Source organism: Pantherophis guttatus, chromosome 3 (genome assembly GCF_059756535.1).
Source record: "Pantherophis guttatus breed Tessera chromosome 3, ASM5975653v1, whole genome shotgun sequence".
NCBI lineage: Eukaryota > Metazoa > Chordata > Lepidosauria > Squamata > Colubridae > Pantherophis > Pantherophis guttatus.
The window spans coordinates 213,447,586-213,460,135 of NC_142065.1; the positions used below are offsets into that span (position 1 = coordinate 213,447,586).

The 12,550-nt window shown below is 46.3% G+C and overlaps 1 protein-coding gene across 3 annotated transcripts in view; it reads right to left on the reverse strand.

Moving 5' to 3' along the window:
- ARHGAP39 (Rho GTPase activating protein 39) overlaps positions 1-12,550 on the reverse strand; it is a 169,761-nt gene that overhangs the window by 83,399 nt on the left and 73,812 nt on the right. The window lies entirely within an intron of this gene.

Genomic DNA, 12,550 nt, shown 5'->3' on the forward strand with positions numbered 1-12,550 from the left:
GATGCAATTTTCAGCATCGGTGGAGGCTGGCACGCCTGACCTTACAGTAGCGGCCAAAATTGTGGAAACTTTGGGGGGGGGGGGGGGAAAGTGTATTTTCTAAAACTAGCTAATAACACCACTTTTTTGGGGGGGGGGAGTAGTACCATAAAATTATATATCAATGGAAAGAGAATTTAATCAAGAATGTAATGCAATAACTTTTATGGAGGATTTGCTATTAGAATAGCAGTTGGAACATATGGTATAATTGGTTAGACGTAAAACTGCTATATAAGGAATATGTAATGTATGTCTATTACAATGAGAAAATACTGTTATCTATTTATAACTATTAGTGTGATTTTAAAAAGTAGATAATTAGATTATATAATACATGGACTGGTATAATTAGAAATTAGGTTAATCGTGTTAATGTAAGTGATATCGATACCGAAACGCTGTAATGAGTGAAAATGTTGTTTTTAAAGTTGAAATATGTTTAATAAAAATTTATTTACAGAGAAGAAGAATAGCAGTTACAGTATAAAGGAGAAAAGTGAAACACGTAGAAAAAATTAGAGATGCAAAAATGATCACCATGCCAGTTAATAGTTGGGTAAACTTTAGTGTTTCTCAACCTTGGAAGCTTGAAGATGGGTGGACTTCAACTCCCAGAATCCCCCAGCCAGCAGTGCTGGCTGGGGGCTTCTGGGAGTTGAAGTCCACCCATCTTCAAGCTTCCAAGGTTGAGAAACACTGTTTTAGCATGAATTCTGGCCTTACAACGTCTTCCCATGGAGTGAACCAAGTCTTTTAGTTCTGCAGCTGTTCTAATGGGAAACCAAGATGGAATGATGGCTTCTATGAACTGGGTTTTATTGCTGGGTTGCTTCTGACTAACAAGTTTCTTTAGTCGGTTGGCTCCATAGATTTTCAGTTGGGTTAAGAAGGTCTGGGCTTACTTTGTAGTTCATTCGTGTGTATCCTACTACATGTATCCCAACCACACCCACGCAGCCTTTCCTAGCATTTGCACAAAGACATCTGCAATTGTGCCAAACAGAACAGAATAAAAGAGTTGGAAGGGACCTTAAAGGTCATCTAGTCCAACCCCCCGCCCGAGCAGGAAACCCTAGCCCATTTTTGATAGATGGCAGTCCAGTCTGTTCTTGAAAGCCTCCAGTGATGAAGCTCCCACAACTTCCAAAGGCAACTTCTGTTCCACTGGTTGATTGTTCTCCCTGTCAGAAAATTCCTCCTTATTTCCAGGTTGAATCTCTCCTTGGTCAGTTTCCATCCATTATTCCTTGTCTGGCCTTCGGGTGCTTTGGAAAATAGCTTGACCCCCCTCCTCTCTTCAAATATTGGAAGACGGCTATCCTGTCTCCCCTGGTCCTTCTCTTCACTAGACCAGCCATGCCCGGTTCCTGCAACCGTTCATCATATGTTTTAGCCTCCAGTCCCCTCATCATCCTGGTTGCTCTTCTCTGCACTCTTTCTAGAGTCTCAACATCTTTTTTATAGTGTGGTGACCAAAATTGAATGCAGTGTTCTAGGTGTGATCGTACTAAGGCTTTGTAGAGTGGTATTAGTACCTCCCTTGACCTTGATTGTATCTCTCTGTTAATGCAATTTAGGATTGCACTGGGTTTTTTGGCTGCTGCCGCACACTGCTAGCTTGTATTTAACTGCTTGTCCACTAAGACTCCAAGATCCCTCTCACAATTCCTGCTATTAAGCCTGGTTCCTCCCACCTCCAAGGTTTTAAGAAAAAATGTCCCCCCCCCAATAACGAAGAAACGAAAGGCAGAACCCCGGGAAACAACTACAAGCTACGAGGTCACCTTATCCCCCACCTCCTGCTCCCCAGCCTCTATTTACTCTCTCCATCTTCATTATTTTTATACTAAGGTTGGAGTCGAAGTAGAATTACGCCGACTTTTGCCTGCCCTTGCTCCATGTCCCTGCTATTAAACTGGCTGTCACTTCGAAGATGCTGATTGCGGCGGAGATACCAACCAGCTCCAGGCGCAAGACTGCAGAGTAACCATCCTTGTGACAACTCAACTCAACCCACAACTCAGCTTTGGAGTTGCCTCGATTTGCAAATGTAAGGCAGTCCAAGGCTGAAAAAATAAGAGAATAACAGAGTTGGAAGGGACCTTGGAGGTCTTCTAGTCCAACCCCCGGCCCAAGCAGGAGACCCCAGACCAGTGTTTCTCAACCTTGGTAGCTTGAAGATGGGTGGACTTCAACTCCCAGAATCCCCCAGCCAGCAGCGCTGGCTGGGGGATTCTGGGAGTTGAAGTCCACCCATCTTCAAGCTTCCAAGGTTGAGAAACACTGTCCTAGACCATTTCAGACAAATGGATGTTCCAATCTCTTCTTAAGAACTTCCAGTGTTGTGAGCACTCACAACTTCTGGAGGCAAGGCACTACACTAGGGGTTTCTAAAATTGGCAATTTAAGACTTGTGGATGGCTGGGGAATTCTGGGAGTTGAAAGTCTACACGTCTTAAAGTTGCCAGATTTGGAGACCTCTACCCTGTACCATTCCACGACAAATGGTTCTCAAATCTCTTCTGGGAAACATCCTGTGATGGAGCAGCTACAACTTCTGGAGGGAAGCGTTCCATTCATTGTTCTCACTGTTAGGAAATTTCTCCTCAGTTCTAGGTTGCTTCTCTCCTTGGTTAGTTTCCATCCGTTGCTTCTTGTCCTGCCTTCTGGGGCTTTGGAGAATAGCTGGACTCACTCTTCTCCATGACGTTCCCTCAAATATTGGAGGACCGCTAGTCTAGAGAAAAGAAGGACTAGGGGTGACATGATAGCAATCTTCCAGTAATTGAGGGAGTGCCACAAAGAAGTGGGGCTCAAACTGTTTTCCAAAGAACCAGAAGGCAAGACAAGAAGAAATGGATGGAAACTAATCAAGGAGAGAAGCAACCTGGAACTAAGGAGAAACTTCCTAACAGTGAGGACAATTAACCAGTGAATGTCTCGCCTCCAGAAGTTGTGGATGCTCCATCACTGGAGTTTTTAAGAAAAAATATATTTTAGCCTCCAGCCCCCTAATCGTATTTGTTGCTGTTTTCTGCACTCTTTCCAGAGTTTCCACATTTTTTTTTACAATAGGATGACCAAAACTGGATGCAGTATTCCAAGTGTGGTCCTACTAAGGCTTTATAAAAAGGTACTAATACTTCACTCAACATCTCCAGGTCAATGGCCCAAAGGCCTCCAGCCAGTTTTCATGCCTAAGACAAGGCTAGAACTCACCATCTCCTGGTGATTAGCCCAATGTCACCCACCAGCTTTCGTGCCTAAGACAGGACTAGAACTCACCATCTCAAGGTCAATGGCCCAATGTCACCCACCAGCTTCCGTGCCTAGGAGAGGACTAGAACTCACCATCTCCTGGGGATTGGCCCAATGTCACCCACCAGCTTTCATGCCTAGGAGGACTAGAAGTCACCATCTCCTGGTGATTGGCCCAATGTCACCCAGCAGCTTTCGTGCCTAAGACAGGACTAGAACTCACCATCTCCTGGTGATTGGCCCAATGTCACCCACCAGCTTTCATGCCTAGGAGAGGACTAGAACTCACCATCTCCTGGTGATTGGCCCAATGTCACCCACCAGCTTTCATGCCTAGGAGAGGACTAGAACTCACCATTTCCTGGTGATTGGCCCAATGTCACCCAGCCGGCTTTCGTGCCTAAAACAGGACTAGAATTCACCATCTCCTGGTGATTGGCCCAATGTCACCCACCAGCTTTCATGCCTAGGAGAGGACTAGAATTCACCATCTCCTGGTGATTGGCCCAATGTCACCCACCAGCTTTCATGCCTAGGAGAGGACTAGAACTCACCATCTCCTGGGGATTGGCCCAAAGTCAGCCAGCCGGCTTTCGTGCCTAAGACAGGACTAGAACTCACCATCTCCTGGGGATTGGCCCAATGTCACCCACCAGCTTTCATGCCTAGGAGAGGACTAGAACTCACCATTTCCTGGTGATTGACCCAATGTCACCCACCAGCTTTCGTGCCTAGGAGGACTAGAAGTCACCATCTCCTGGTAATTGGCCCAATGTCACCCACCAGCTTTCGTGCCTAAGACAGGACTAGAACTCACCATCTCCAGGTCAATGGCCCAATGTCACCCACCAGCTTCCGTGCCTAGGAGAGGACTAGAACTCACCATCTCCTGGGGACTGGCCCAATGTCACCCACCAGCTTTCGTGCCCAAGACAGGACTAGAATTCACCATCTCCAGGTCAATGGCCCAATGTCACCCACCAGCTTTCGTGCCTAAGACAGGACTAGAACTCACATCTCCTAGTTTCCAGCCCGGTGCCTTCACCACTAGATCAAACTGGTCATCACTTATGAAGTTCTAGATGGCGCTGTGTCGATTATTAGTGAAACCACTTGTCTCCTGTTCATTCTGCCCAACCCACCGGAGCCAACAGGGTTGGCACACACCATGGGTCTCTCTTCTAAAGCGATGTCACCTAATGGCACTTAGGGAATATGCCTTTTGTGTCCGAGCAGCCCCTATAGGACAGGAAATCATCCCCCTTTCTTCTCTCACGAGACCCAGAAGATTCCTTGACATTCTGAAAAGCTTTAAAAATTAGGCTATTCCCTCTGGCATTGGGTCAAAGGATTATGCCAGCTCAGCTGCATGGCTACATCTGTAGACAAAGGCAAATACCTTTTTGACCCCGGCTGCATTGTAGTAATGCTATCATGCCTATTTATTTATTTTTTTAAAAAGAGGATTTTTATTGTTAAATCCTAATTTACTGTTAACTGCCCAGAATTGTAGAATTAAAGAGGGAAGGCCATGCAAACTGTTTATAAATGAACAAGAAATAAATATTTTAATTTGGTTCTTTGGTTGGCAACCAAGGCTGTGTATTCTCTTCTGGTCTATTCAATTTATTTGCTGAATATTTTATTGAGGGAGGTTGGTTTCCAAGGAAGATGAGCGTGAATCAGAATCAGAATAGAGATGGACGGGACCTTGGAGGTCTTCTAGTCCAGCCCCTTGCCCAAGCAGTAGATCCTATACCATTTCAGACTGATGGTTATCCAATCTTTTCTTTAACAATCCTCCAGTGATGAAGCACCTACAACTTCTGGTGGCAAGCTGTTCCACTGATTAATTGTCCTCATTGTTAGGAAGTTTTTCCTTAGTTCCAGGTTGCTTCTCTCCTTGATTAGTTTCCATCCATTGTTTCTTGTCCTGCCTTCTGGTGCTTTGGAAAATAGGTGGAGCCCCCCCTCTTCTTTGGGGCAGCCCCTCAAATACTGGAAGACTGCTATCATGTCCCCCCAGGTCCTTCTTTCCCCCTAGTCTCCAAACCCTGCAATTCTGTGGTTTGAGAACTGAAGGAAGGACCATCAATAATCTGCATTACGCTAATGAAGTTACTCTGACAGTTGATAATGCGAAGAGTTGGCCAACAGAGGATACAATCAAGCTCAAGCTGAAAGAAAGAAAGAAAGAAAGAAAGAAAGAAAGAAAGAAAGAAAGAAAGAAAGGAAGGAAGGAAGGAAGGAAGGAAGGAAGGAAGGAAGGAAGGAAGGAAGGAAGGAAGGAAGGAAGGAAGGAAAGAGGGGGAGGGTGGGTGGGTGGGTGGGAGGGAAGGAGGGAGGAAGGAAGGAAGGAAGGAAGGAAGGAAGGGAGGGAGGGAGGGAGGGAGGGAGAGAGAGAGAGAGAGAGAGAGAGAGAGAGAGAGAGAGAGAGAGAAAGAAAGGAAGGATGGATTTTCAGTTGGAAAATCCTACCATCCCTCCATCTCTGGCCGCAGACTTTCCGGGGTACTCGCTGTGCCCCAATTACACCCCCCCACTTCTGCTCCCAGCCTTGTAGGAATAAATTGCCTTATAATTGCACAGAGAAGTGAAAAGTCTTCCCGAGGATAATCAGCTAAATTTAGAGAGCTTTTCAGAGACGGGTGCATGGAACCAGCGGGCCTCGCTCGGCCGCGGCCAGCTGGTAATTTCCCACCGGTTTAATTTGTGGCAAACGAATGCAGCCCCCTGCAAGACCCTGGCCTTAGTCCTGAACCTGGGCGAGGGGCCATTAGAGAAGATCCCCCCCAGACCCGCTGTTTTTGCTCGACGTGCAGAGTTCAGCCCGCCGTCCAAATGTTCCACTCAAACATCTTCTTACACGATGGCGGTAAGGGAAGGAAATTGTTCAGGTCAAAAATGCACAAACCAAGGAATGACTCAGAAATGAATATAATAGGTGTTTTTCTTTCTCCAGCCCTGGATAAACCCAGCTGAAGGATATATTCAGGTTAGAAAAGAAGCAGAAATACTGTACCTTTCTTAAAATACAACCGCCCGTAACCGCGGTGCCAACACGTCTCCGAAAATAATTTCCACTTCCACTTGCAACAGAAATTACAGACGGCATAAACCGCCCTGCTCCTTCTCCTAACCTGGCCTGGGAGTCCTTAACTTACAACTGTTGTGTTTTTTAAAAAAATACTTTTATTAAGCAGTTTTTTAAAAAAACAAAAAAAAACAAAAAGGGATATTAACACTTTCTTCTTTTCAACAGTTTCGTGTCAGTAATCCATACTTATACATTTTCTCTCTCTTATCTTAGTATATCTTTTATACATATATTTCTAATATATCATTCATATATATATATGTATGTATGTATGTATGTATGTATGTATGTATGTATGTATGTATGTAGGTCTTTGGTTATTCAGGTTTTCTCCCGCATCTCCCGATCACACACATTGCTCCTAGAAGCACGAAGCCGAGAACACCAGCCTGAAGATGACGAATGAGACTTCGTCGAAACGTTGCCAAGACACCTCCAATTTTACATGGGAGAAAACCCGAATAACCAAAGACCTACATACAAACACCCGCGAAAACCTCAGAAAACATATATATATGTGTATATATATATACTATGTATATATAGTCTTCGCTTGTCCTTTTTTTCCCTTTTCCTCCAACCATTTATACCCGTGATGGCGAACCTATGACATGCGTGCCACAGGTGGCACTTGAAGCCATATTGGTGGGCACACGAGCATTGCCCTAGTTCAGCTCCAGCACGCATGCGTGCATCAGCCAGCTGATTTTTGGGCCTTCTGGGCCCACTGGAAATCGGGAAAAAGGCCGTTTCCGGCGTCCGGGGGGGGGGCGTTTTCGCCCTCCTCAGGCTCCTAGAAAGGCTCTGGAGCCTGGGGAGGGCAAAAAAAACGCCCTACTGGGCCCACGGTGCCATCGCACGGTCAAAAGCAGGGGGAACCGGGGGGGGGTCGTGCACGCATGTGTGGGGGATGGGGTGCATTGAATTATGGCTGTGGGCATGCACACGTATAACACACACACACACCGTGCTCCCCCCGCTTTTGGCACGCGACGGCAAAATGGTTAGCCGTCACTGATTTATACCATCTCTCCCAGACTACGTAATATTCTGTTTCCTCTTTTTCTTGTATCTCCTTCGTAAGCTTATCCATTTCCGCACACTCCATGATTTTTCTCAACTTACAACTGTTCGCGTTTAGTGACCTTTCGAAGTTACAACGGCCCGGGGAAAAAAAGCGTTTCACACTGACGACCGTTGCAAGAATCCCTACAGTCACATGACCGAAATTCAGATGCTTGGCAATTGGCATGGACTTATGACGGTTGCAGTGTCCTCCCCGGGGGTCATGTGATTCCCGTTTTGCGACCTTCTGACAAGCCAAGTCAAGGGGAAAGCCAGATTCACTTAACAACCGTGTTACTAATTTAACACGGTTAAAGGGGAAAGCCGTGATGTCAGCCTTGGAAGCCATATTAGGCCGGAAGCTTCAACGCACATGAGGAGGTGGCAACATTGAAGCTTCTGGCCTAATATGGCTTCCAAGGCTGACAGGCGTCCCTCCACCCCGCAGAAAGAACCACATCCTGAAAAATACTTTCCCACACATGAAGAGATGGCACCGTTCACTTAACGGTGGCATAAATATTCATAAAATGGGACAAAGCTCACTTAATTTCTCACTTAACAACTGTCTGCAAGAAAATGGGGCAAAGCTCCCTTCACTGTCTCACTTAGCAGCGGAAATTTGAGGGTCATTTGTGGTCGTAACTCCAGGTGGCTAGCTGCATAATACAACGAAATGAACGCAGCCCAAATTCCCTTCTGCTAAAAATTCAGACGCTTGTACAACTGACTCGTATATATGGAGAGTCCCAGGGGGGGGAGTGTCACGCAATCCCCTTTTGCGACCTTCTGATGAGCAAAGTCAATGAGGAAGCCAGATAACGACCGGGTGACTAACTTAAGAACTGTGCTGATTCACTTAAGAACGGTGGCGAGAAAAGTCGTAAAATCAGGCAGAATCAGTCTCGTCTAGAAATATAAATACTGGGGCCAATTCAAGGGTGGGTTCTAAAATTTTTTACTACCGGTTCTGTGGGTGTGGCTTATTTTGTGGGCGTGGCTTGATGTGGGTGTGGCTTATTTTGTGGGCGTGGCTTGATGGTCATGTGACAATTCTTTAGGATTTAGCAGAGGTACTGGTCTTCCAGGCTTTTAACTGCTTGCAGAGCTGTACTGGTCTACCCATTTATTTTTTGCAGGCACTGATCTACTCATGTATTTTTGCAGGCACTGGTCTACTCATTTGTTTTCTTTTAACACTGATCAGCTGTAGGGCGGCCCTTTGAAGCCCCGCGGCAAGAGTTTAAACAGTTTTTTTCCCTCTAGCCATCAGCTGGGACTCAGGAGGCAGCAATAGATTGGGGGTGGGACCAAATAAAAGATAAGAATAATGCGGGGGGGTGGGGTGGGGGCGGGGGGGCAGAACATCATATCTGTTGTGGCTCCGTCCTCCGAGCCTATCTTATCGGAGGAAGAAGGCTTCGAACATGAAGGAGAGGAGACGGCCAGGCCTCCCTCTCCAGGACCCTCCTCTCTGGCAATGCCTCAGGTGTCTCTCGAAGGAGAAGAGATTGGCCAGGAGCCAGGTATTTCCGAGCCGTCGGATAGTGACGAAGAAACATTGTGGTTGGACCCACGCCAGCGTCGGAGAGACAAGCAGGCGCAGCAGAAAAGGAGGCATGCCAGAGATTAAGCTGAGTCACTGGACCACACCCCACAGGCTATAAAAGGGAGTGTGGTGGCCATTCGGACTCTGTGATGGACAAAGCTAATCTCTGGCGAGGCACTTTGCACCTTCGGACACAACACCTATTTTGCTGTGGATTTAATTACAAACTGGACTATTCAAACTGTGTGTATTTTTGTCTGTGTTATCGGAGTAAAAGTTCTTGGCAGGCAGCCACGGAGTTGCTACCAAGTTCCTTATCACTGACGTTGAGTGTTTGAAGAGTTTATTTAATCCTCGGCTGGCTGGTTGGGTGTGTGCGTGGTACGGAGACAGAACAATATCGTCACCGCTACCGGCTCGGGAGAACTGGGCCGAACCGGGAGGAACCCACCACTGGACCAATTGCAGTCGTAAGTCAAGGACTACTTGTGTTCTGTGGCCATCCTCCTGAGTCCCCCAACTGGCCAGGCACACTTTTTGAGGGACCCCCTCCCCTTTGCTACCAAGTTCTCACCCCGTAGCGCTGGGTGTAAGAAAAGACTCCCGCAGAAAACCACCTGTTGCTCCTTTCCCCCCTCCTCCCTCCGTGGTTAATTACTCCTGGCACGGATCTGATAATTGCTATTATTAATTATATTAATGAGCCACTGCTCAGAGCCCCCCAAGGGATGGTGCGACAAAGATAGCACGTTCTAATCTTCGGAGAGAGGAAAAAGCTTTCCTTCTTTCAAAAAAAAAAAAAAAAAGAGGGATAAGGGAGATTTAGGTGAAATGAAAAAGGGGGATTATTTTATTATATAGAAATATAATAAAATAAAATAAATAAATAAATAAATAAATTATTCCATACTTAGGGCGTTAGGTGTTTTGGTTAATTTTTACTGGACCTTTTTGCCGATTAAGTAAGGAGAGCAGAAGATTGGGAGAAAACCAGGGTGAGGCCTCAAACGAAGATTTATTGGATTTTATTTTAAGAGTGAGAAATTGTTCCTGGTGAATCTACATGGCTGGGGATAAAGTTATGTTTCCTCCTCAAAAAAACATCCTTTTTTCCTCTTTTTTGGGGGGCGAGGTAGGTTTTCTTTTCTTTTTAAGATTTTTAATGTCTTTCTGTATTTCATTTTGCATTTCTGGTCCTCGACGTACGACCACAACTGAGCCACAAATTTCCACTGCTAAGCATGAGGAGTTGTTGAGTGAGTTTTGGTCCCGTTTTAAGATGTTTTCCTGTTGTTAGGCGAATCGCTACCGTTGTTATGTTAGTGACGCGGTTGCTAAGTGAATCTCAGCTCACAGCCGTTTGTTTAGGGACTGTTCAAAGTTACAACGTCACTGAAAAAAAGGGGACTTATGACCGTTTTTCACACTTATGACTGTTGCAGCGTCCCAACAGTCACGTGATCAAAATTCAAAAGCTTGACAACTGACTCATACTTATGACGCTTTCAATGTCCCGGGGGGTCACATGATCCCCTTCTGAGATCTTCTGACAAGCGAAGTCCATGAGGAAGCTGGATTCACTTAACAACCGTGTGACTAATTTAACAACTGCAGTGATTCACTTAACAAAAGTGGCAGGAAAGGTCGTAGAATGGGGCAAAACTCGCTTAACAAGCGTCTCCCTTAAATGTCTCCCTGCCTATAAAAGAACCTAATGCAAAAAAAAAAAAAAAAGGACATTAAAAATATTTAAAAAGAGAGCCTTGGTAGTACAGGGGTTTAAGGCACCCTGTTATTAAGCTTATTAAGACCAGCTGCCTGCAATTCCTGCAGGGTTCGAATCTCGCCAAGGCTCAAGGTTGACTCAGCCTTCCATCCTTTCTAAGGTAGGTGAAATGAGGACCCAGTTTGTGGGGGCCATAAGCTGACTTTGTATAAATATACACAAGGATGAAGGCTATTGCTTAGCGCACTGTAAGCCGCCCTGAGTCTCCGGAGAAGGGCGGCATATAAATCAAATTTAAAAAAAAAAAAAAAAAAAACCGTAGGAAAAAAATCCACCCCCCAAAATTGGGGTGTGGGGGGTAGAAACAGGAAGGAGAAGGAATTTCATCCTCAGCAACTGCTGCATCACTTGACAACAGAAATATTGGGCTCAATTGTGGTCGTAAACCGAAGACTACTTGTACTGGTTTTTATATTTTAACGTTTGATTGCACCACTGCAGAAAGTCCCTCTGTGACGGAGAACGGGCACTTCAAAAAAACCGTGAAAAACAAAGAATTAAAAAAAGGTGAAATCGTGGCAACTGGACCAAAGTTTATTCAAACCAGGGCTGAGTTCTAAATTTTTTTACTACTGGTTCTGTGGGCGTGGCTTATTTTGTGGGGGTGGCTTGGGGGTCATGTGCCTAGGTGGGTGTGGCTAGCTGGTCAGAGTCATTTCTGGAAGGTCCTCGCACTTACGACCAGTCCTCGCACTTACGACCCGGCTCATTTGTTTGTTTTTAACACTGATCAGCTGCAGGGCAGCCCTTTGAAGCCCCCCCCCGGCAAGAGTTTAAACAGTTTTTTTTCCCCTCTAGTCATCAGCTGGGACTCAGGAGGCAGCAATAGATTGGGGGTGGGACCAAATAAAAGTTAAGAATAACGTCGGGGGGTGGGGGGAGGGAGGGAGAACCAGTTCGGTGACATCATATCATCACCGCTACCGGCTCGACCGAACCGGACCGAATCGGGAGGAACCCACCACTGATTCAAACTGAGATGTTTCGTTACTTATCCAAGTAACTTCTTTGGTCAAAATGAAAGTTTTTGGACAGTCATAGAACAGGGGGAAGTCAAACTCGTGGCCCACAGGCTGGAGGCGTCACGCGGTGGCCACGCCCACTCCTGGTTTAGCGAAGGGGGGGGCGAAAGTCATGACACGTCATGTGACAACAACGTGACAATGCAAATTTGACACCCCTGGCACAGAGCAATCGTTCCCAACCCTTCTAGTATGGTGGTCCAGCCCAGTGTGCATATAAATGAGTGGCAGTACGTCCATGCACACCTCCATTTGTTTAATAAATGGAGGATGCCTGCGGTCGTGTGCAAAGTTCCACTCGTGCACATGCACTCCCGCGCGAAGCTCCAATCGTGCAAATGGGAGTTTCGCACGCGACTGCCAGAGCCCTCCGTCCGCACAAGGAGAGCTTCGCGTGCAAGCGCCCTCGGCTCACACGAGCGGAGCGTCACACGCGCACACCTGCCCATTTCTCACACGGCCCGGTTTCAAACCGTCTGTGGCCCGTTGGTGGGTCGGGGTCTGTGGGTCAGGGACTCCTGGCATAGATAGAGTCAGAGAGTCATTGCAAGGCGCTAATTCTTCCATAGCAATAGCAATAACACTTAAGACTTATATACTGCTTTCCAGTGCTTTCCAGCCCCCTCTAAGCATTTTACAGAGTCAGCCTCTTGCCCCCAACAATCTGGATCCTCATTTTACCCACCTCAGAAGGATGGAAGTCTAAGTCAACCTTGAGCCGATCAGAATCG